Source organism: Ceratotherium simum, chromosome 14 (assembly GCF_057802395.1).
Source record: "Ceratotherium simum simum isolate JZ-2026a chromosome 14, ASM5780239v1, whole genome shotgun sequence".
NCBI lineage: Eukaryota > Metazoa > Chordata > Mammalia > Perissodactyla > Rhinocerotidae > Ceratotherium > Ceratotherium simum.
Genome location: NC_141913.1, coordinates 30937859 through 30962660, shown reverse-complemented (window position 1 = coordinate 30962660; position 24802 = coordinate 30937859). Strand labels below are relative to the sequence as shown.

The 24802-nt window shown below is 35.9% G+C and overlaps 1 long non-coding RNA gene across 4 annotated transcripts; it reads left to right on the top strand.

Moving 5' to 3' along the window:
- The first annotated feature begins 231 nt into the window (after nt 1-231).
- On the top strand, nt 232-17421 carry LOC147915292 (uncharacterized). 4 transcript variants are annotated; one of them, XR_015554311.1, is made up of 4 exons: nt 232-1007; nt 10025-10112; nt 12472-12606; nt 16089-17421. It is a non-coding gene; the product is annotated as an uncharacterized LOC147915292 (long non-coding RNA). The 4 variants fall into 4 exon arrangements; XR_015554309.1 differs by having other exon boundaries at nt 15917-17421; XR_015554308.1 differs by lacking the exon at nt 12472-12606 and having other exon boundaries at nt 769-1007; nt 15917-17421.
- Nucleotides 17422-24802: the final 7381 nt, after the last annotated feature.

Below are 24802 nucleotides of genomic sequence, written 5' to 3'. Positions count from 1 at the left end.
TCTACGTATTAGGTAGGTCAGCTACGTCTCCTGCTCTTGGATAGGTGACCTTATGTAAGTGATGGCTTAGGAGGCTTCCAGTGTGCTTCCCTCAGTTCTCAATGTTCCAGGGGTGACCCCTATGTGGGCTACGTGTATCCTTCTGCTGTGGCTTGTTTGCTCTCCCTGTAGGCGCCCAGGGAGGCTGAGTTATGCTCCTGGCCAGCTGTTGTAATGCTCAGCTGCTTGTAGTTGTTGTGGGCCCTTCAGTCTCTTTATCAGGTGTGGGGAGCCCCAGCACAGTTGGCTGCAAGTTCTAATACCACATTTGTGTTGCAGTATTTCTTTTAAGTGAGTAGGCCCCCACCCTGGCAGGTTGTTAGGCTCAGGGCCTTACAATTGCTGTAAGCCTCTAGCCTATTAGGTCTCTTGTCAGCTCTCTGAGGATTGCAGCTGGGTGGGGCTGGCCTCAGGCACAGGAGCACCCAATTGTTTCAGGTTTTGGAAGGTGGAGCAAACCTCCTATGTGGGTCTTTGAGAAGTACAAGTCTTCTGTGGCTGAGAAGCCCTGCCGCCCACAGGTCCACACACACAGTCAACACAGTCCTGCCCCGTGTGAGCGCCCCGACCTCCCCAAGTGGACCCAGTCTCTCCAGGGCGGGAGCCCCACACACTCTGCCACCGCCCGACACTCTCCACCCGCTCCTTGTGCACACCCTGCCCCGCTCAAGTCAGCTCAGTTGCCAGGCTGCAGAGAATCCAGTCACCAATCTATGCAGGCCCACACGTTGCCTGAGGGCTTGTTGTTGGGTGGGGCTAGTCTCTAGGGTGGGCTGCCTGCCCTGGCTGAGCTGGATTAAATCGGTGCTCTAGCGGGTGGAGCAGACCCTGGGCTAGCAGGTCTCAGGGAGAACTCCAATGGCGTCTGTGTCAGCACGCTCACACCAGGCCACAACAATGGCCGCCGCCAATGTCCCAGTCCCTGGAGAGGTCTCACCCCTCACCGAGATGCACTCAGGGCCTATTAGGTGAGTCTCTTGTCACCGAAGCACTGTGCACCTTTCTTTCTGGTGATTTTAGGATGCTTTCTGGAACGGGTGAGTTTATACGCGGGCCCTTTAAGAGCCAGTTTTAGTTTCTTTATGAACCGGGTTTTCTGGGGGTGCTACCCAATGCTTTAGTAGCAGGCAAAGTCAGATATTATGCTGCTGGTCTCAATTGTGCTGGGTCCACAAAATGCCCACAGCGGGGGCGCTCCCCGGCTCAGGGCCCCGCGCCTCCAGGGAGGCTGCGTACCTGTGAGCTGCTCCCGGCGGCCGTGACGCTGGCGGCTTGTGAAGGCGGCGTTTTTCCTCTCCGGAAGGGAGTCTCTGCCTCTTCTACCCCAGTTAGGATTGTCCGTTGTTGCAGGAGTTCCTCTTATCCAGTTTTCAGTTCTGTCTCAGGGGTAATTTTTCCACGAGTAGTTGTAAATTGGCTGTGTCCACGGGAGGAGGTGAGTTCAGAGTCTGCCTACGCCGCCATCTTGACTCAATCCACAAATTCTAATATATAGAATAGTCATATTTCTTCAATTGTTGAAAAACCTACCCTTTATCTCTATATGGTGCTTTTTGATCTGGAATCTGTGTATTTGTATGTGGTTATCAAGTTTCTTTATATTTCTTTAATCTCTACCCGTACTCCAATCATTTTTGTCTTTCATAGCATTGCTATTTTTGAAGAATTCTGACCAGTTGTCTAGTAAAATGTCCTATATTCTTAGCTTGTCTGAAATGATTGTTTCTTCATGCTGACACTCAGGTTAAACATTTTTATTTATTTATTTATTTATTTATTTTTTTATTTTTTGTGTGTGAGGAAGCTGGAGCCTGAGCTAACAACATCTGTTGCCAAGCTTCCTCTTTTTTTGCTGAGGAAGATTAGCCCTGAGCTAACATCTGTCCCAATCTTTCTCTACTTTGTATGTGGGATGCTGCCAAGCATGGCTTGATGAGCGGTGCATATGTCCACACCTGGGATCTGAACCTGAGAACTCTGGGCCACTGCAGCGGAGTGTAAGAACTTAACCACTATGCCCCCCGGCCAGCCCCAGGTTAAACATTTTTAAAATAAAGTGCTCAGAGATGTTACGTACTTCCCATTCCATCACATTAGAAGTCCTGTAATGTCAGTTTTTTCTACTACCAATGATATGTAAATTGATTATTTTTTTATAGTGGTATTTGTCAGAGATCTCCAGAGTAATCATACCATTGTTCTTTGTAATTTAAAAAGAATCTATGGAGTTATAGTTTGAGACTGTATTAAAGTCCTCTTGCCAAACAACAAATGGTTTTTAGCATCAATTAATATGTCAGGGCATATTATCATCACCTCACGCCCATCAGAATGGCTATAATTAACAAGACAGGAAACAATATGTGTTGGAGAGGATGTGGAGAAAAGGGAACTCTCATACACTGCTGGTGGGAGTGCAAACTGGTGCAGCCACTATGGAAAACAGTATGGAGATTCCTCAAAAAAGCAAGGATAGAACTACCATATGATCCAGCTATTCCACTGTTGGGTATTTATCCAAAGAACTTGAAAACACCAATTTGCAAAGGTACATGCACCCCTGTGTTCATTGCAGCGTTACTCACAATAGCCAAGACTTGGAAGCAACCCAAGTGCCCATCAAGGGACGAATGGATAAAGAAGCTGTGGTATATATACACAATGGAATACTACTCAGCCATAAGAAACGATGAAATCCAGCCATTTGTGACATCATGGATGGACATTGAGGGTATAATGCAAAGTGAAATAAGTCAGAGGGAGAAGGTCAAATACCGTATGATTTCCTTCATTAAGTAGTAGATAATAACAACAATAAACAAACACTTAGGGACAGAGATTGGATTGGTGGTTACCAGAGGGGAAGGGGGGAGGGAGGAGAGTGAAAGGGATAATTCGGTACATGTGTGTGGTGATGGGTTGTAATTAGTATTTTGGTGGTGAACATGATGTAGTCCATACAGAAATAGAAGTACAATGATGTACACCTGAAATTTTTACGATGTTATAAACCAATGTTACTGCAATAAACAAAAAATTAAAAAAAAAAAAATATGTCAGGGCTGAAGCAACTATTTTATGGGTGGGAGGAGGGTAAATGTTGCACAATGATTTTTCTAATTTTGTCATTTGTTTTACGTTTATTGACTGTCAATCTTTTGAAAATTAGAGCTCTCCTTCCTTATTTTTCCTCATTTTTATCTTTTTCTCTCTTTGACATCAGATGGACTCATATATGCTTTTAAAAATACATTTAGTGTGTTGTAAAAAATCACCATCATTGTTACTTTTAATGCTCATATGTCACAAATATAGGAAGTTTTTGCCTTTTTTATTACATCCCCAATTATTTTCTGAGCATTTCCTTGCTTTCTGGTACTTTTCCAGCCCTTACACAGAAGCAGACATTTCTCCAAGAAGCCCTCGTTTCTTCTAGTGAAGAATGGCGTTTAGAAATGAATATATAGCTGCTAGGGGGCTCATGGTAGATTCTTTCAGTGAATAGAGGTAGGCATCTATTAGTAGGCACTTTAATCATAAGTTTGTATTTACATCACCAATTCAAATCTACCAGCACAGATTTCTTCCTCATTTTCCACTTTCCATATTTCTATCTCCTTTCAATCATAGTGAGAACATGGTCCCCAATAACATTAATGTACTTATTCATTTAGTCTATTCTCCAGTACTCACAAAACTTTCAATTAAGTACCAGCAACAAGAATAAACATTTTTGTAAAATTTAAGATTTCTTCATAGATTTTTTTTGTCCTTAATATATATCACACAAAGGAAACAGAGTCATAAGACAATGTTCACTAATTAATTGAATTATTTTTATATCTGTATGGAGATATTATGAAAATGACTTACTGTTTTGTTCATTTGTTTCTGTTTGTATTTAGTTTTAAAGTTTGAATTTCTTTCACTCTTTTTGTAATATTTTTAAAAAATATAAAACAGGTATATTATTTAAAAGTCATAATTTTATAAAAAGGTACATTCAGAAAAATTTCACTCTTATCCATGTCCCTTCCACTGTGTCACTACCCACCCCTTATAGATACCTACTTTTTATTCTTTTTGCATTTCTTTTTCCAAAACTGACCAAATATATAATATTATCTACAAATAACTTTTGTTGGTGTAGTTCCCTTTCTTTTTTACACAAAAAGGTAGCATGCTATATATATATTCATATGTACCTGGAAATCACTCCACATCACACCATAGAGATCATTCCCATTCTATGTTAGAGCTCTTTAGTATCCATTATGAGATGTACTAAGGTTTATTCAAATGGACACCTATCAATGGGCACTTATGGTCTGGAATAATTTGTAATACCAAACACTGAACTTACATTGTTTTGTATTTGTGAAGTTATATAATCAGGGTAAATTCCTAGAAATGAGATTGAAGGATCGAATGGCAAATACATATGTAAATCTAAATATAGTTTGCACTGGTTAAATATTGACAAATTTCCCTCCCTAGGACTTGTACCATTTTGTACTTCTACCAATAATATTTGAGTGCCTGATTCTTTCCTCATAACCTTATCAACAGAGTATGTCGTGAAGCTTTTGAATTTTTGCTAACCCAACAGATGAAAGATGGGTTTTAATGTACCTTTCTCTTAGTTCGAGTGACATATTTTCCTGAGTTTAAAGGTAATTTTTATATCTTTTTTCAGTGGAATATGCATATCTGTCACCCATTATTCTATAGGGCTTATGTTCTTATTCTTCATCTCTTTATGTATTATAGATATTATCCCTTTACCTGTTACATAAGTTGCAAATATTTTCTGTTTGTCCTTTTTCTTTCGACTTTACTCACATTATTTCTGTGTAAACTATTTTTATTGATTTGTAATTAAACTCATGATTTTTTAAAATTGAATCTGGATTTTTAATTAGAAGGCCTTTCCCTACATCCTGGTTATAAACAGTTCCCTCATGTTTTCTTCTGGTATTTATATATTTTATTTTTAACAATTGTACATCCACGTGGAGTTTATTCTTGTGTATAGTGTGAGGTGTGGATATTATTATTATTTTTTTAAAGGCTATAGAATTTTCCCAACACTGTTATTTAAAAATATTATATTTCTCCCAGTTATTTGGAATCCTACCTTTATTATATACCAAATATTTGTATGTATTTGAATCTATTTGTAGACTCTTGATTCTGTTCCACTGGTCTGTCAATTCATGTTCCAGGAGCATATTGGTTTCATTATAGAGAATTTTTAGTATATATCTTAATAGTATATAACAGGGTTAGTCTCTCTTCATTGTTCTTCTTTTTCAGGGTTTTCCTAGACATTCTTCCAGGTTTATGTTTTGATTTAAACTTTGGAATTCATTTATCTAACCCCAATACAAACAATAATGTTTTGATATTTTTATTAAATTTCTGTTAAATTTAGATATTAACTTAGGGAGAATCAAAATCTATTCAAGGAAAAATCATATCTTTCTTCAAGTCTACATTTCCACCTTTCTGTAATATTTTGAAGTATTATTAATATAGGTTTTACTTCATATATTTCAGTTTTTATTATTCCTAAGTATTTTATTTATTGTTGTCAGTGCAACTCCAGTGTAACTGGAGTTTTTTTCCATCACATTTTTAAGTTCATTATTGTTCTTACATATGAAGTTTATTGATTTTTTTTTTTTTTTTTGGTGAGGAAGATTCGTCCTGAGCTAACATCTGTTACCAATCTTCCTCTTTTTTTGCTTGAGGAAGATTAACCCTGAGCTAACATCTGTGCCAACCTTCCTCTATTTTGTATGTGCGTTGCTGCCACAGCATGGCTGACGAGTGGTATAGGTCCATGCCTGAGATCCACACCCATAAATCTGGGCCCTGAAGCAGAGTATGCCAAGCTTAACCACCATGCCACAGGACCAGCCCCGAAGCTTATTGATTTTTGTAGGTTAATTATTTTTCTTGCCATCTCACTTGATTCATGTACATATTTTTCATTTATTTTCTTTGATTTTATAGATATACTATTATACTATCTGTAAATGGAGATAATTCTACTCAATGGTATGCTGGGAAATTTTCATCAACTGACTGTCAGGAAAAAAAAACAAACAAAACACAGAATCCTGATTTGTAGGATTTGCCAAATTCCATGATGTAAATCCCACCACAAGTGATTTCATGTTACCCATGCAAACAATCAGCTCAGGCAATTCTTGAAAATTTAACCTTTGGCTCTAGCCAATCAGTATGGCCAGGTATTGGCAGGCTCCTGTACACCAATTGGTTACATTTCTTCCTTCTCTACTCGTTAGCTTATAATGGTTTTATTTTATCCATATATTTGATCAATCCATCTAGCAGAGTTTTAAATAATAGTGGATATTGTGAACATGTGGCCTGCTTTAGCAGGAATATTTCTAGTGGACTCAGTGCATAAACCCTTTCCTTTCCCAAGAGTAAGGATTTTTTATTTCTTTCCTTTCTTGAACTGCAAAGAGTATTTACCAATGCCCCAAGCACAGCAGTGTCTCTTGCCCTGCCCTGCCCTCCACATATGGTGACTTTTGATTGAGATTGAAAATAATCCAAGTAGAGTTTCTTGTTCCTCCAGGCTAACTGCTGTTCTCTTTCCCCATGTCTGTGCCACATTTTTGGGCTTTTTCTGATCTTTTCCTTGAGCACCCAGGGGGGTTCCTAGAGAAAGAGCCTGTGTGACAATGTGACTCTCCCACTTTCTGTGCCCCAGGGGTTTCATACTCTCCTGCCAGCCCACACTGTGCCTTCACAAAGTTGTCAAATCTGTTAGCCAGAACTTTCTTACTAGGTCAGGCTACATCTACTCCAGATGAGGAAGTCCTCCAGTCTCCTCTGTGCCCTCAGGAAGGACCTTTCCTTTTATTTTGTGCACAAAAGATTGTTCGTCAATGGTTTTGGAAAAAGTCTTAATTTGAAGTTAGTTTGGTTTCATTATGCTATAAGGGTGAGAGTGTCACTCTTTCCAGTCTCTACTTTCTGGGACAGAAGATAGAAACTTCAGTATATCCTCTTTTAATATCTTCTGTATTGAATACTAAAAAAGAAGAGATTAAAAATCCTTAGAAAGACTACATATATACACACACGCATATAATGTATATATGTATATATTCATATGGTTTGATCTCCATGTGGTAGGATGTATTCATATTGATAGAGCTCAATATCAAAGCATATATTTATCTAGACAGATTTAAATGTTAGAAAGAGTGGAGAGCAAGTTGAAGAACACTATACAACTATGTGTGTAATAATATGTGATTATGTATATATATACGCACACACATCAAATACTATGTATGGTACATACATTTGTGTGTAAATGCATAGGCAATTAATAATCTAAATATGCACACAAAATTGAAAACAGTAGTTAGATCTAGGGAAGAAAGAGTAGTTAGATCTAGTTTAAGTGAGGGAGAGAGAAAGTTGACATTATCCTTTTCTGGTATATTATAACTGATAATTAAAAGAAAAAGAGAAAACATTACTTCGAAATTCTGTTATCTGTAGGGATGGTGCAGGTGAAGACAACAAAAAGAAAGATAATAAGAATTTTTTTGCAGATATAGATAAGCTGATACTAAAATTTTTATATAAAGCAAAGGAATTAGAATAGCCTAAATAATTTTTGAAAAAGAACAAAATAGGAGCACTCATACTACCTATTTTTATTTTATAAAGCTTCTATAATCAAGACAGTGTGGCATTGCAAAAACAAGACACATGAATCAATGAAATAGAATAAAGTCTAGAATTAGACCCACACAAATGTGGTTAATTGTTTTTTGACAAATTCACAGGCAATTCGATGGAGAAGGAAAGACTTTCCAAGACAGTTGTTTTGGGACAATCAGACATCCGTATGAAAAAAAATAAAAGAATCTTAATCTATAACTCAAAACTTATACAAAATAAACTCAAACTAGATCAGAATGGATAATATGTATAAATATAAAACACAAAACTATACGAAAACAAGAAAATGTTTGTGACCTTGGGATAAATAGTTCTTATATGACACTGAAAGAAAAACTCATGGAAAATAAATGGAAAAATTGAACTTTATCAAACTTAAAAATAGACAAATTCTTGTCCACCAAAGGCTTTGTTAAAAGAATGAAAAGATCAGCTACAGACTGGATGAAAGTATTTGCAAATCTCATATCAGACAAAGGATTGTATTCAGAATATATAAATGATTTTCAAAATAAAACAATAAGAAAAAAAATAGCTCAATTAAAAAAAAATGGGCAGGGCAGGCCCAGGGGTGTAGTGGTTAAGTTCACGCACTCTGCTTTGGCAGCCCAGGGTTCACGGGTTAGGATCCCAGGCACGGACCTATGCACCACTCATAAAGTGATGCTATGCTGGCGTCCCATATGCAAAATAGAGAAAGATGGGCACGATCTTCCTCACCAAAAAAAGAAAAAAAGAAATGAGGCAAAAAGCTTGAAAAGATGTTCACCAAAGAATATATAAAAATGGCAAATATGGTAAGATGCTCAAAAACATTTGTCATTATGGAAATGCAAATAAAAACCACAATGTGGTACCAATTTTAGAATGGCTTAAAAAAACCCTGACAATACCAAATGTTGACAAAGATGAGAAGCAACTGGAATTCTCATACATTACTGGTGGCAATGTAAAATGGTGTATTCACTTTGGAAAAGAGTTTGGCCGTTTCTTATAAAGTTTAACCTACATTTACCATCTGACCCAGGAGTCTACTCTTAGGTATTTATCCAAGTGAAATGAAAACTCATGTTCACACAAAAACCTGTCCAGAGAAAACCATTGAATTATACACGTTAAAGAGGGAATTGTATGATATTTGAAACTTAACAAAATTGTTCTAAAAAAAAAAAAAGAATGAGGCATTGATACAAGTAACAACATGGGTGAATCCCAAAGGCATTATGTTGGCTAAGAGAACCCAGTCTCAAAATGTTACATACTATGTGATTGCATGTATATAATATTCTGGAAAAGACAGAACAGTAGAGATAAAGAACAGATCAGTGGTTGCCAGGGGTTAGAGGTTAGGGAAGGGTTTTACTACAAAGGGCAGAAGGAGGAAATTATTTTGGTGATGGAATTGTTCTGTATCCTGATTGTGGTAGTGGTTATACAAATCTGATCATGTGTTAAATCTCACAGAATTGCACAACCAAAAACAATTCTGTAACAAATCATTTTTTTAAATAAAAAGGATGATGAACAATAACAATATTTGATTCAGAAAATCAAAATGTATGAGACGAATTTCACATTTTTTCATCTGGGAATGGTCTTTCTTTCCTTTTAAAACATATGTACTCAATGATAGCATTTACTTGCTGAGAAGTTGCACTTGGTAAGAGTATCTTCCAAAAAATAGCTGTGGAAACAGGGAAGATCTTCATGAGTCTTTCTTGGCTCCTTGCAACCTGACGAGGCTCTGCACCCAGAAAGCTATAAGGGCTCCTCTGGCCTACTAATTTTTTTTTTTCTTGCTGAGGAAGACTGGCCCTGGGCTAACATCCATGCCGATCTTCCTCCATTGTATGTGGGATGCCACCGCAGCACGGCCTGTGCGTCGATGTGCTCCCAGGATCTGAACCCGTGCCACCAGCAGTGGAGCACACGCATTTAACTGCCACCCCACGGTGCCGGCCCCTGGCCTACTCGTTTTTACTCAATGCCAACCTCATTGATTGCCTGAATCTCTGCCTCTCTAATCTGCCCAGCTGTCTCATTCTGAGTGGAATATGTCCTGTCTCCTCAATAAGATCAAAAGAGTCGTAAAGGCAAGGAATAAAGATTGCTGTGCTAGAACACTTAAATCCATCTTACTATCCAATGAAGGAAATTAGACAGACGATCAGTTTATCTTAGCTCAATAAATTATCCTTGCTCTGAGTTCCCTTAAAATTAAAAATAATAATAATAATTAAATTAACAGGAGACGTACTACCAAGGCTGAGGAAGGAGATATTTGATGGAATTAACGGCTTGTAGTACCACTCCCATCTCGTTCCCTCCTAATAGAGGTAAGGTCTGGATTTTGTCAATGTATTTTACCTCAAACATCAAATGATTAAATATAATTACCAATTCTGTAATTGATTAATGTTTCTTTGAACTACACTTTGTGTCGTATAGATTCTTAGAAGTAATTTAAGTATATGATCATGCTGACTTTATCAGAAGGTATCCATCTGCTGACTTGTGAATATAAACAAATCTATTTAGACGTGTTGTCATATAAGTCTTTTCTTCTTGCCATGATTTGATCAAATTTAAATGGAGATAGCATAGCACAATGGAGCACCCTAGCTTTAGTTTTCCAAGATTTCAGCTTCCTCAGATGTAAAAATGAGAGTAATATATCTACCTGGCCTCCCTACCTCACAAAATCATTGTCCTGATGTTCTTATAAATATAGAGCATGGCCATCCTTTCAGTTACCCAGGCCAGAAGCCAGAGGGTCATGACAGAATCCCCTCTCTCGTTCAGTCCTCTACAACCATTAGTTCAGACCTCTGATGGTACAGTCCTAAGGCTTTTACACACCCATCCCATCCTTGGTATTCCTCAGCATTGTCTTAGATCTAAGACCTGTATTCTTCCATGGATTACAACAATAGCTTTCTATCTTTTTTTTTTTTTTTGAGGAAGATTGGCCCTGAGCTAACATCTGTTGCCAATCTTCCTCCCTTTTTCCCTTTTTCTCCCCAAAGGCCCAGTGGATAGTTGTATGTCATAGTTGTACATCCTTCTAGTTGCTCTATGTGGGATGCCGCCTCAACACGGCTCGATGAGCCGTGCGTAGGTCCGTGCCCTGGATCCAAACCAGCGATGCCCAGGAAGCCACAGCAGAGCGTGCCAACTTAAGCGCTACACTACTGGGCCAGCCCCAATAGCTTTCTATCTTGATTCTTTGTTTCAAATAAATCTTTTACAACCACCATGCCCTCCCATATTCACCCATTTTGTCCCTACAATAACACCATGAGGATCTTCCTAAAGCAGAGATCTATCCTTGTACCACGATCTCTTCACATTTTGTCAAAGGCTACTTCTCAGGGTAAAGCTCAAACTCCAAAACTCTTCCATTTTAAAAAATAAATTCTGGCATCTGGTTGCCTCTGCAGTTTTATCTCCTAACTATTCCCACATAAGTATGCTTTATTCAAGTCAAAATCAGCCACTTGCAATTGAATGAAGACATGATCCTAATTCACATCTGCATGGCACAAACTATATGTTATGCTCAAAATGTCTCTCTTTCCTCCCTACATCCCCCTTTTTGTTTATTGAATGCCTACTTGGGTTTCAAAACTAGCACAAGGTACTAGGATGATTTTCCTGACCTCTGAGCTAATTTAGAGGGCACTCATCTTCACTTCCTGAGTACTGTGTGTACTCATCATAGTTATCACAGCCCTTATTACAAAACTTATTGACTTTCTTTCCTCCCTAAATTGTAATCTTAAAGGAAGAGGTATCTCTTTCTGATCTGTTGCTCTAGCAAACGACATAATACTTTACACACCATAGATACTCAATAACTTTTAAGTGAATGAAGTTAAATGCGAAAGTATTTTATACACTATAAAATTTATGAGATATAAATCAATATTATTATGACTGCCCATGAGGTAGATATTAGGGTACTGTGATAAGTGACCCCTCCTCCCAAATATAAGAGCCCTTCTCTGGACCCATATATCTGAAGATACTAAAAACTAGTTTCTGGTTAAATAATATAAAGTACTAGGATCTAATCTCAGCTTTGCTACTCACTTATTGTTTAATTTTGGGCAAAATACTTAATCTCTCAATCCTCTTCTGTAAAATGAGGATATTAAGTTTTATTTCACATGTTATCATGAGGATTAAAAAGTATATTTGAGTGGATATGTATGTATATGCATAGAGAGTTGGTATATTTTCTCTTTATATTACTTGAAAAATTGTATACATGCATCCACTAAATTGCAGCTTCTATCATTGTTATTGTTATTTAAAAATTAATTTAGAAAAATAAATAATTTTTCTTCATATCCGAGTGGTAAGTTTATATCCATGTATATTTGTGTCTGGGAGCACTCTTCATAAAACAAAAATATATGGCACCAGGTATTGTATACTGCCAGATGAGTTAGGTTTTATCCTTAAGATGTAAGGGGAGGAATATTTTGTAGAGAGCTGAATTGTCCATATTATTTATTGACATACACGCTTCTCTCTCATATGCACGATCTAGTCTAGATATTGGGTTTATTTTTATAAGTGAACTTGATAAATAATTGAATATGAAACTGCCCCTGCTGTTTTGTCCTTGGACTCCTGGGGCATTAAGAATTCATGCCTCTCTTGACCTGCAAGCTTCTACTCCTATTCCAGCAGCCCTGTGTGGTGTCTGAGGAGACTCGTCGCTCAAACTGAATTGTATAGTGTTTTTCTGATGTGCAAAATGTTGACCCGTGGGAAGCCTCTGGACTCATTTTCGTTAGTGATCTAAACACATTAGGAGATAAGGTAGGTGGTGGGCAACTGATTATTTGCCTCTCAGCATGGCAACACCACCCTTATTGTCATTGCCCACTGGCTTAGAAGAAATCAGCCTCCTAAGTCTGATTGTCGCTTGTTCTGCATTTCGATGGGCTGATTTGCGCTGCTATCGGGTTCTTGGCAATTGTTAGTGAGGGCCATGTCTCCACCAATTAATCAGGCAAGATAGAGCCCCAAAGAACAGGGCTGGTTCTGTGTGTTCCTTTTGAGTCTTCATTTGCATCTGTCTTGAGTTGTGAGCAGAGTAAGAAAGTCAGCTAAATTGCAATAACATTAGATACCACCTTGTGTTGAGTAAGTTATCAGATTCTTTGCTACTTAATTATTTAGTATCTGAATCTGTTTCTCCCTTTGTTTGGTGTTCAGGAATCATTCTTCTTTGTCTTAGAGGCAGAGTTTAGGGCTCAGCTTGACTTTAGACCCTAATATATGTATTGCATTGTTATAACTACTATAGTTTGAAGGAAAGCCATGAGGTTAGATATATTGCAGCCTACAGTTAGAAAAGAGTAGTTGTGAAGAGGTGTGCTTAGCAAGGATGATATTCTACGATGGGAAATGTTGCGCTGGATATTGTAAAGGACAGAGACACAAAGCAGCATCACTTCCAGACAGAATGGTCTGGACAGTTTCACACTATTTGCAAAGGAGAAAAACAAAACTTTCTTCTTTCACATTCCAGAAAAGAACTCAGCGTTCTTTCTGCAGCAGTTTCTGTCATTTATCCCTGTCTTTCATCCATAAGAATTTTTCCACCAAATAAATTTTTTAAAAAGCCCAAATAACACAACGGATCCAAATTGATTAAAGTCCATTGGAACACCAGTCATATTAATTTTCAAATTGTTCCTGGGATTGTTGGAGACCAGGCTTCAGCCGTGGGCAGGGCTGTTTAGCATGAGAGCCAAGCAACAGCAGGGGCTCAGCCATTCAATTCTTCTCTCAGGCCCTGCAGAGATGATCACTGGTCATGAGCCTCCTGCTGACCCCTGCGGCTCTCTGCCCGCACATCTCTCCATTTCTCTCTCTCTCTCCAACTTTTTTTTCTTAAACCAGAAAGACAAACTTTTATTTCAACTCTCACTGCTTTTGATGCAGCTAGGGTTTCACTTTGCTGGGGTGGCAGGTTTCCCAGGCCTAATCCACAAATATTTTGATACAAAGTGGGGAGATCGTCAAAGAATCTGCATATTTTTCTGTGTGTGTGTGGAAGATTAGCTCTGAGCTAACATCTGATGCCAATCCTCCTCTTTTTGCTGAGGAAGATTGGCCCTGGGCTAACATCCGTGCCCATCTTCCTCTACTTTATGTGGGATGCCGCCACAGTATGGCTTGACAAGCAGTGTATCAATGCACACCTGGGATCCCAAACCGTGAACATCAGGCTGCTGAAGCAGAGTGCGCGAACTTAACCACTAGGCCACCGGGCAGGCCCAGAATCTGCATTTTTAACAGCATTTTTGTCTATTCAAGTACTGCAATTAGGAACACACAGAGTAATATTGCTGTAAGGGAAGGAAACTTGTTTTTTATATATTTTTTTGCAATGCCTAATTTTGTCAGGATGGTATAAGACGATTTATATTCATTATCACATTTAATACTCATAGAACCTCTGTAAGTTAGGTATTATTATTAAGTGCATTTATCAAGTGAGAAAAAAAAAGTAAGGTTAAAGAACTTTAAGTATTTGCCCAAGGTTACTCAGTTAGTGCATAACAGAGCTGGGATGAAACCTCATGTCTGTCTGATTCAGAAGCTACTGCGTCACGCTGCCTCACCACATAAGATGTTGCCAAGATGCTTGCCAATGAATCTGGCAACCTCTCATTCTGGCATTCTCCCTCTCTCCTCTCTACATCCTTCTGTGCCTCCATGAGGACTAAATACCTATATATTTTTGGGCTTTGTCCCAAATAATGTAGGTGAGGCCAAAGAAAATTGAAAATACATTATCTGCTCTCCAGGATTATGGATTTTATTGGCAAAGACAGGTGTCACACGTAACTGTATATACGAAGAATAAATGATAATAAATGTGATTGTGGCTTGGGACTAACTTGGTTTTTAGATAAATAGTGCCCTGTTTTTGTACTTAAAATAGATGTTTATGTTATGGAGATTTCCTATTTAGTAATAATGGCATGTGTCAAGGTCAAACAATGCAAGTTTCTAAGTCTGATTTTATCAGTAAAATCTCTAAAATACTGTGTCTCCTAAACTAGATGGGACACATTACTTCTGAAAGAATCCTTTGAAAAAAAGGAAATTTGAGCAGCATTTCACAATTAAAATCATAACATATCAGAGGTAAACATTATTATGTTAAGGAAACACTGATCACCTCAGTGGACTGAACTAATGTAGACAGGACCCTCTGTGACTGAAAATACAGGAAATGATCCACAGGCAACAAATACAACCCATGTTGATAAACAGTCAATGACGCAGAGTCCACACGGCAAGCTGGAGTTTTAGAACCCTAGGAACACAAAGTAATAAAATGATCTGAAAGACACTATAAAATAACTATGAATAAAATATAAATTTAGAGCTGAGCTCTAAGGAAAGAGAAATACCAAGGCGCTAAAATCAAAGAGAGAAATCAAGGCAAAGTCTTTAAGGAGAAGATGACGCCCCTAACATTTACAATAAACTTCAGGGCTTCAAAATTACAGACTAGGATTCTAATACTCAGAGACCAGGGGCAGGAAATAAGAGCTTGAACCTGAACAGAGTGATTAAATTAGAACTGAGTCTCTTGCATACATCCCAGGGCTCTAAATTCTCCCCATTATTTTTGGAACATACTTTGTGGACACTGCACTGGGCTATTGAGATCCTCTTAGGAATAAAAGATTTATTTCTCCAGTTACACATAATCCTCACCTATCAGTCCCCTTTGGGGATTGCCTCAGCTGAAGAGAGTCACTTTGCCCAAACTCATGCCCCCTTCCTGAGCTGGCCCATGTCCAATGGCTGGGCATAGGGGCATAAAGTCCTGGCTTCTCAACCCAGCTCAGGACAAATCTGTGGGATCATCCCACCTCCAGAAGTCCTCACAGGGGCAGCCAAGTCTTCAGCTGCTAGTGCATAGCTTGACTCCTCCCTCTGCCCAGTCCTGCATTTTCTTCCTTCCAACTGTGCTAATTCTAAGAGCATTCCTTAATAAACCTTTCCCCAGGGAATACCACCCACAGAATACTTCTACTGGAGAACTCTACACAAAGATATTCACAAAGGTGTAAGCAAGTTTGCATTTTATTTTTTGCCTTAGGTATTGGATGCTAAAGAAAGAAATGAAGAGGAGGAGAAGGGGAGAAGGGCGAGAAGGAGGAAAAAAATAGGGATAAAAAGTTGAAACCGTAGGACATTGCCCTGCGTTTGCTTTTAGTTTGAATTTATACCTGTGCAGTGAGTAAACCAAAGCCAATAAATTAATCTTACAGTTGTTTTTAAGGAATGAAATCCCTGGATCCAAGTTGATACAGGTAAGAAGACTGTGCCGTGAAACTTTCCTATACCATGGCATACAGGACTTTCAAAGAAGAAACAACTATGCCAAAGAAAGGCGCACAATCAAAACTGCAATATTACCTGAAGAAATAAAGAAAACTCCGATAATGTTGAATTTCAACTGACTCATTCCCACAAAAAAGCAATGGTCAAGGAGTACTTCTGCTTCTTTTGTGTTCTAAGAAACGGCTAACAGCAAAGGACTGCCCTGCTCTTAGATATTCAGAGAAGACTTGCCTCTATTCTTCCTCCTGACACCCATAAGGACCCCCTTCCTTTTCTTTGAGAAGTTTGTCATTAGTGAATATTCTCTCTATTGTAATAGCCTAAATAAAAAGTATCTCCTTAACTGTCTATTACATTTTATCCTTCATTGATTTGGTGCCGTGAGTCATGTATGCTTGGTCCTTGGCTTCAGATCCTGATTTACTCAGCCCAGGTAATAAGGCATCTTGGAGGCCCTTTGCTCTGTCCCTGACTGGTGATCCGGGGACTCAACTGTCAACCCAGGTCTTTATCCTGTGTTCCTGAGTTTTCTTCATCTGCTTTATGATAAGGAATTGATTTTGATGCCTTTTGGTTGCTCACTTGATTTCTGGTACCAGCATGTTTTGGCTTCGTTGTCTGATCATTTGGCAATATCTGTAAAGACAGATTGATGGTTTATAGCGATCTTAACATTTGTTGGGAGAAAGACAGAGAATCTGGTTTGTTAGTCTTTTCTGTTTGTCTATTTGTTTATTTTGAGCACATATAAATTAAGAATTTCATGTCTACTAGGAAGTATATATCTGAATGGATAAATTGGTATTTGTGTGTTTATGTTTGACCCATGACTAAATTTTAGAGTTGAAGTTATAGGCTTTTTCTCTCTGTATTTCTGTATGTTTACATGCGTGTAACTCAGAAAGGCCTTTACCTCTCATTGTGTGAGTGCATAATATTTTCCTACCTCCCAAATTCACTTATACAATCCTTTAAAGGAGTTCTATTTTAATTAGTGTAGAAATAAATAAGCATTAATGTTAATCAAATATTCCTAAACTTTTCATAATATGAAGAAATTAAACCTCTAATACTTTTAACGTGAAAAATAAAAGTTAGTTACTATTATAACTCAGAAATGTTCTAAGAGTTCAAGTTCACATCATTTAGGTGAATTTTTGGCAAATGAGACTAGTTGAATGTTTAGTTCAATAACAGCAGCTGTATCTTCTCTGATTTTTCAGTGTTAAGTACAACATACAAGAAGATTTATTTTTTACTTTGGTTTACTTTCTCTAAACTTACATAGGTTTATTAATTAAATAAGTTAGCATTATTTCTATTAAATGTTTAAGATTATCAAAAATGTAAATTTGTGAAACCAAATGATAAATTTTATTTCAATAGTAATCATGTTTTATAATATGTTAGCTTGAAGATAATTTTGAAGATATTTAGGTAACTGAAAACCCTGAACTGACACTAAATTGAGTTAGTTAGTGGATATTTAGCTTATACCTAAAAAAATAAGCTGTAATAGAATACTGAAATGTTAATTGCTAAGCATAATTTTAAGTTTACATATTTTTGGCCTCAGTTTTATTTGGTGAAGAGTGTCTATATATATTTGGGTCTCATAATGAATATGTTCATTTTGCCACTTTGAAAAGTTCAGTTATAAGAAATATATATAGACATAAAAAGCCATACAGACTTGTGAAAAGGCAATTTTATTTATTATGGTCAAAGTTGCCTAGGGTTTCATGGGCTTATTTCTGAGACTTTCAAAAAGACCTATAGTATCAAATGTTATACTAATGTAAAACTAGAATTTTGTTTTCTCTCTGTTAAAATGAATAAATAATTTTGGATTATTGGTCTCCCCTTAAAAGAGGCTATAAAGGATATACTTTACCTTCTGTGTAATCTGCCGAGATAACAAAGATTTTGTGTTTTATCAGAGGAAATTTCTATGGTCTATATTTATATTCTTATGTCCTTGATTATTTTAAGTAAACAGAGGTTTCTCACTTAGGAAAGACTAAAGTTCTTTAAAAATCATGTTACTTTTTTTTTTTAATATTTTATTGTAATTTCTGTTAAATAAGTAGTAAAGTATTACTTCATAGCAATCCATGATACTCTCTTAATCAAGTGTTCAAATCTTCTGATAACTTTTGATATTTTGCCTTTCCTAAATAAAGTCTGAAATGATATCTTTTGCAACTAAAATTGTCCTTTAGATATCGCAGAGGGTTCCTGGAAAATTACAAAAATTTGTTTTTTCATCTTGTAAAAAGAGAAGTGCTAGAAATAATTAGGTTTATTAGATATGTTCCGATTGATGAATTGTATGGGAGGAGTTGTCAAATTAAAAGACATGCTTAGCTTTCCCTAGGTTAAACTTATATGGATAAATGATATTAATATAAATAGTTCATAAATTGTAGACTATATGGGAAGTTCCTAGAAATTTGTCAGTGCCCTTACCGGCCACGGTATGTTTCTGTTTATTAGTCATGGTGCTGTTTTCCCTGATATTAGACAATGAGAATACAAATTATCAGTCACAATTTCAGTTATTTTTAAAAATTTTATTAGTCACATCTTTATTTTTTTAATATGAGTCTAGCATCTTCTAGGTCATTTGTTTTCAGTTGCGGATTCACATCAGTTACCTATTTTTATTTTGTTATTATACAAATGTTTAGGACCTACTGCAGACTTAATGAGCCTCTTTACTTGATGTTCTTGATATATTCTAGGTATATAGTCTTACCGTATGCATGGTATATTCATGGCATATTATGTCTCATGATTATTTTATATTATATTTGAATGTTTTTTTCTGTAAAAATTATTTATCCATTTTTAAAATGTAGATATATTATCCACTCTTTCATGAAAATAAGGTTAATCATATTTATAGATCTTTAGTCTAACTTTTTTTTTGGAATTGATTTTACTTTCTTGTGTTGTATGCCAGAAAAACAATCAAATTTCTTTGTCAGTTGCATTATTCTTATAATAAACAAAATAAAAATCAGCTAAAGTGAGAATTATAGGACAGATTACACAATAGTTAAATACTTACCCAAATGCAACAAAGAGATAAACTAATGACACATTTGGAGAGTGGTGAAGGCTACATTGTCAATTCTCCATTCATATCTCCCCCACAAACACTCTTCATTTGCATGTGGATGATTTTTTTTTATTGCAATCTCCTCTGGCTTTTTGCCTGAGAGCATGCCCTGGCTGCTAGAGTGTACCTAGACCATACATAGAAAATGCTGCAAGTGTCAAGGAACTAAGGTCCATGGGAGCAGCTTGAATAAATGTTATATGGGAGTTGGTGGATAAATGCCCCATGTTTTGAGCCATGTTCAACCATACCTTCCTAGAGGTCCCCAACAGTATTGAATTCTAATTGCTCACGGTGGTAATCTGCTTATGATTTCACCCATCATTGGCTTCCTTTCTGTATCAAACTACTGTGACTGCCATAACACAGTACCACAGATTTGGTGGCTAAAATAACAGAAATTTATTTTCTTACAATTCTGGAGGCTAGAAGTCTGAGATCAAGGTGTCAGTAGGGTTGGTTTCTTCTAAGGCCTCTTTGTATGGCTTGTAGGTGGCCATCTTCTTCTGTTGTTTTTGCATAGTCTTCCCTCTGTGTATATCTGTTTTGTGCTGAATTGTGTCCCCCCAAAATCCATATGTTGAAGCCCTAATCCTTAATACTTGAGAATGTGAATGCATTTTGGAGATAGGGCTTTTAAAAGATGATTAAGTTAAGATTTGTCCATTAAAGGGCCCTAATCCAATCTGACTGGTATGCTTATGAGAAGAGGAAATTTGGACATAAAAAGATACCAGGACTCCTTGCACACAGAGGAAAGGTCATGCGAGGCCAGAGCAAGGAGGCCATCTGCCAGCCAAGAAGACAGGTCTCTGGATAAACCAAATCTGCCAACACCTTAACCATGGACTTCTAGCCTTTAGAATTATGAGAAAATAAATTTCTGGTGTTTAAATCACCCAGTCTGTGGTATTTTGTTATGGTAGCTCTAGTGAAAAAATAATACAGGGTCTGTGTAGGACATCAGTTCCATATTGGATTAGGGCCCACCCATATGACACTCATTTTACCTTAGTTACCTCTTTGAAGGCTGTGTCTCCACATACAATCACAGTCTGAGGTACTGGGGTTAGGACTTCAACATGTAAATTTTGCGGGGGACACAATTCAGTCCATAACACTTTTCTTTCTGGTCTCATGCTCTCCTCACTCCTACTCATGTTTCTGTGGGATCACTCCCCAATAAACCAGTTGCAATTTGCCATTTGTCTTACTCTGCTTTTGAGGAGTCTCAAGCTAAAGTAAGTAGTTAAAAGACCTGGAGAAGAAAAAGAGGAAGTTGAAAACACGTTTTAAAAAATTTGTAGAAGAGGAGACTAGAGAAAAGGAGGGAGAAGTGTTTGAAAATACAGTGGAATTTACAACTTTTTAGAATCGAAGAACAACATGAGTTTTCAGATTAAGGATTACACTAAATTCTGAGTAAGAAAGATAAATAAAAACAATTCCTTTGTAATATATTTTATTAGTTAGGGTAGATTAAATTACTCTATAAATAAATCCTAAAATATAATGGTTCAAACACTTTGAAGCTTATTTCTCCTTCAAAAAACCATCCAGGGCAGGTGCTCTCTTTTACGAGTGGCTCTCTTTTATGTAACAATTTATAGACCACTAATCCTGCCATTTTATAGCTCTATCTTTATGCAGACTTGTTGCCATCCATAGCTAGCCAGTGGAATGGAAAAGGTCATGAAAACCTACCTACTTTCTTTCTTTTTTTGTCTATCACCACAATAAGTCTAATGAACATCTGTTGCCATACATAGTTACAAATTATTTTTTTCTTATGATAAGCAAGATCTACTCTCTTAGCAACTTTCAGATATGCAACACAGTATTATTAACTATAGTCACTATGCTGTATGTTACCATACTTACTTTCTTAAAAGCTGTTTCATTGTAGAGAAATTTGTCCCTCGGCCACATTTAATTTCAAGGAAGGCTGGGAAGAGACTATCCATGTGCCTGACTATAGTATTATTGCTATAAAAGCAGGAAAGAACAGATTTAGTTGGATACAAAGTGTTTCTGTCTCATTACAGAATTATAGAATAAAAATTACAGAATAAGAATTGCAAAGGCAAAAAACAGAACAAAACAAATCAAGAAACAAAAAAGAAATTCTGAAAATGTATCATGTATCAGAGACAGAAAGAGATTATTTACAAAGGGACAACGATTAAATGACAAGATATTTTGAGTTAGAATCAATCTTCAAAATTGTGAGTGACCCTCTTACTTATGAATTCTATACCTAAATGATCGACATTCAAAAGAGAGTGAAGTAAAGTGTTTATACTACTGAAGACATTATCATATCAAATATATACATTTGAATACAAAAATGTATGTAACAATGACAAATTTGAAAGTAATTAAACAAACTGGATCTAAAATACTTGAAAACAGTAAATACTCTTTTCCATGTTAAGAATTTGTTTCCCGCTCGATCAAGGGATATGTGTTGTTTTACAGGAAAGTATTTGGATTTTATCAAATGGTTTTCTGTATCTCTTGAAGACATCTTATAATCATTTGCCTTTAATCTTTTAGTGTTTTGGATTATAGCAGTACATTTTCTCATGTTAAATAATTTTCCATTCAATTTAGCTCCTCTGATATCTTTTAAAATACATTTCAAACCTAGGAATCCAAAAATAGGGCATACACTTCCTTTTTGGTATATACGAAAATATTTACAAATGATATTTCCACATAGTAGATCACAAGGAAAATCTCAATGGATTAAAAATAGGAACAATAAAAAATAGCAGTCAGAAAAAAATAGTAATTAATAGTAAATTTTAAATGCCCTTCTTCTAGAACTATGTAAAATCTCTATAAATCCTCTGGGCATAAAAGGAAAATAAAAACAAAATTTCAGAATTTCTAGAAAAAAATGATAATAAAACAGCCACGTAAAAACCTATGGAATGTTGCTAAAGTAATGCTTAAAAGAAAATTCCTAGCATTAAATATCTGTATCAATGAATGAAAAATGAATTAAATATCCAACTCAAAAATCTGGAAAACAATAGAATAACAAACTAAAAGGAAGCAGAAGAAATATATTAATAAAAACAAAAGCAGAAATTCTGAGTAGAAAAATACAAAGCTCAAATTTAATAAATACATAAAAAGATGGCATTTAGAAATCAACTAAATACAAAATTCTAGTTTAAATAATAAAAAATAAGAGAATACACAAATTAAACAATTAGAGAAATTTTAAATAAAATACAAAAGGAGAATTCTTTACAAAAACTTATCAGTAACTCTTTTGCACAATTCTACTTATACATTTGAAAATCTAGATAAAATAGATTACTTTCTAGGAAAATATAATTGACCAAAACTAACACCAGTGGAAATAATCTAAACTGGTAAATAACCAGAGAAGAATTTGAGGAACTAAACTATAACAGGTATTTGTCACAAATAAGTTCCATAAACAGTTTCACAAGGAAATTCTATCAATTCTATAAATATCAGATAATCCAAAGAAGAGAAAAAAACCCTCCCAAATTCCTATATAAATCAAATACATCATGGATTCAAAAATATTATTGAGAATGAACACAAAATTGATGACAATTCTCAAATATCAATATTGTAGCAAAAATATTAAAGAAAATATAAGCAAAGGTAATGCAACAACCATTAAAAATATATTTTAGAAAACTGAGATTGATTCCAGGACTATAAGACTTTTTCAGTATTAGGAAACCCAATAATATAATCTATTATATTGATAGATCTATGAAGAAAAATATCATAGTGAGCACCATAAATTCTTACAAAGTACTTCACAAAATTTAACACATTTATATGTCTCAGCACCAAAGTATTTTAGTAAAACATTTAGGGAAAAGTTAACAAAAAATGTGGAAAACCTGTATAAGGAAAACTTTAAGACACAGTTGAAACATAACAATATTTGAAAAAAATGGAAAGAAAGCTCGTCTTTGTATATCACAGTTCAACAGTAACAAAAAAAGGTGAATTCTTTTTTGAGTTAGGCTTGATTTCTATAAAAATGCCAACTTTCCTTTAGCAGTTAAAGAAATTGATATTAAAGGTTATATGTACATATTTATTTATATCTATATTGATATAAAACTTAGAATAGCCAGAGAACACTTTAAAAAACAAAGCACTATGTTCAGGTGGAAATTAAAGTATACTATAGAGCCTCTATAAAATAAAAATGTGCAATATTTATGCATCTATCAATAGGTAGGCCAGGGAAATGGGATAAATCCAGACATAGAAATAGACTTTAGTGCATTTAATAATTTGGTATATGATAAAATTGCCATCTCAAATCAATAGTTTTAAAATTGGACAATTGAATAATCATCTGGAATAACATAAAATCATATCCAGGCCAGCCCGGTGGCGCAAGCGGTTGGGTGCACACTCTCCGCTGCGGCGGCCCGGGGTTCGCTGGTTCAGATCCTGGGCGCGCACCAACGCACTGCTTTGGCAAGCCATGCTGTGGCGGCGTCCCATATAAAGTGGAGGACGATGGGCACGGATGTTAGCTCAGGGCCGTCTTCCTCGGCAAAAAAAGAGGAGGATTGGCGGATGTTAGCACAGGGCTGGTCTCCTCACAAAAAAAAAAAAATCATATCCAAATATCACATCATACACGAATATAAATTTCAAGTAAACCAGAAGTCTAAACGTAAAAATGAAAATAAAGGAGTTTTAGAAAAAATATGAGAGAATTTTATCTGGAGCAGAAGAAAACGTTATGACTCAAAAGGAAGGTAATAAAAAAGAGAGAGATTTGACTATATTTTTTTAATGGAAAATTTTGTATGGCAAAAACGCCACATGCAAAGTCCAAAAGAAAAAGATAAACAAGCAGAAGATATTTGCAACTTATAGTACAAATAAATGGCTTATGTCTTTATATACCAAAACTTCTAAACATCAAGTAAAAATATGGACAACAATCTTATATAAAGTAGACAAAACATATAAGAAGTTCACTGAACAAGAAATAAAAATCTTAAGCATGTGAAAAAAAATAACCTCACAAATAATTTTAAAAAAGCATATTAAATAATATTGATAATACTTTCATATTATTGAAAAGACCAAAATCTAAAAGATTGGGAAACATTCTATTGACAAGAATTTAAAGAAGGAAGCACTTTTATATATTGTTTCTTTGAGAAGATCAAACAAAATTGCAATCACTTAACTAGACAAAACAGAAAAAAAAAACGATTTAAATGGCCCAAATTGGGAATGAAAAAGAGGACATCGCTACACACCCTACAGAAACTAAAAGGATTATAAGGAAGTGTTATGAACAACTTTATGTCAACAAAGGAGGCAAGTTAGATGAAATGAACAAATTCCTAGAAAGAAACAAATTAACAAAAACTGAAACAAGGAAAATTAGAAAATCTGACTGAAATAAAATGTTATGGAATTAAATAGTAATTAAAAATATTCTCACAAATAAAAGCCCAGGCCCAAATGGCTTCAGTAATGAACTCT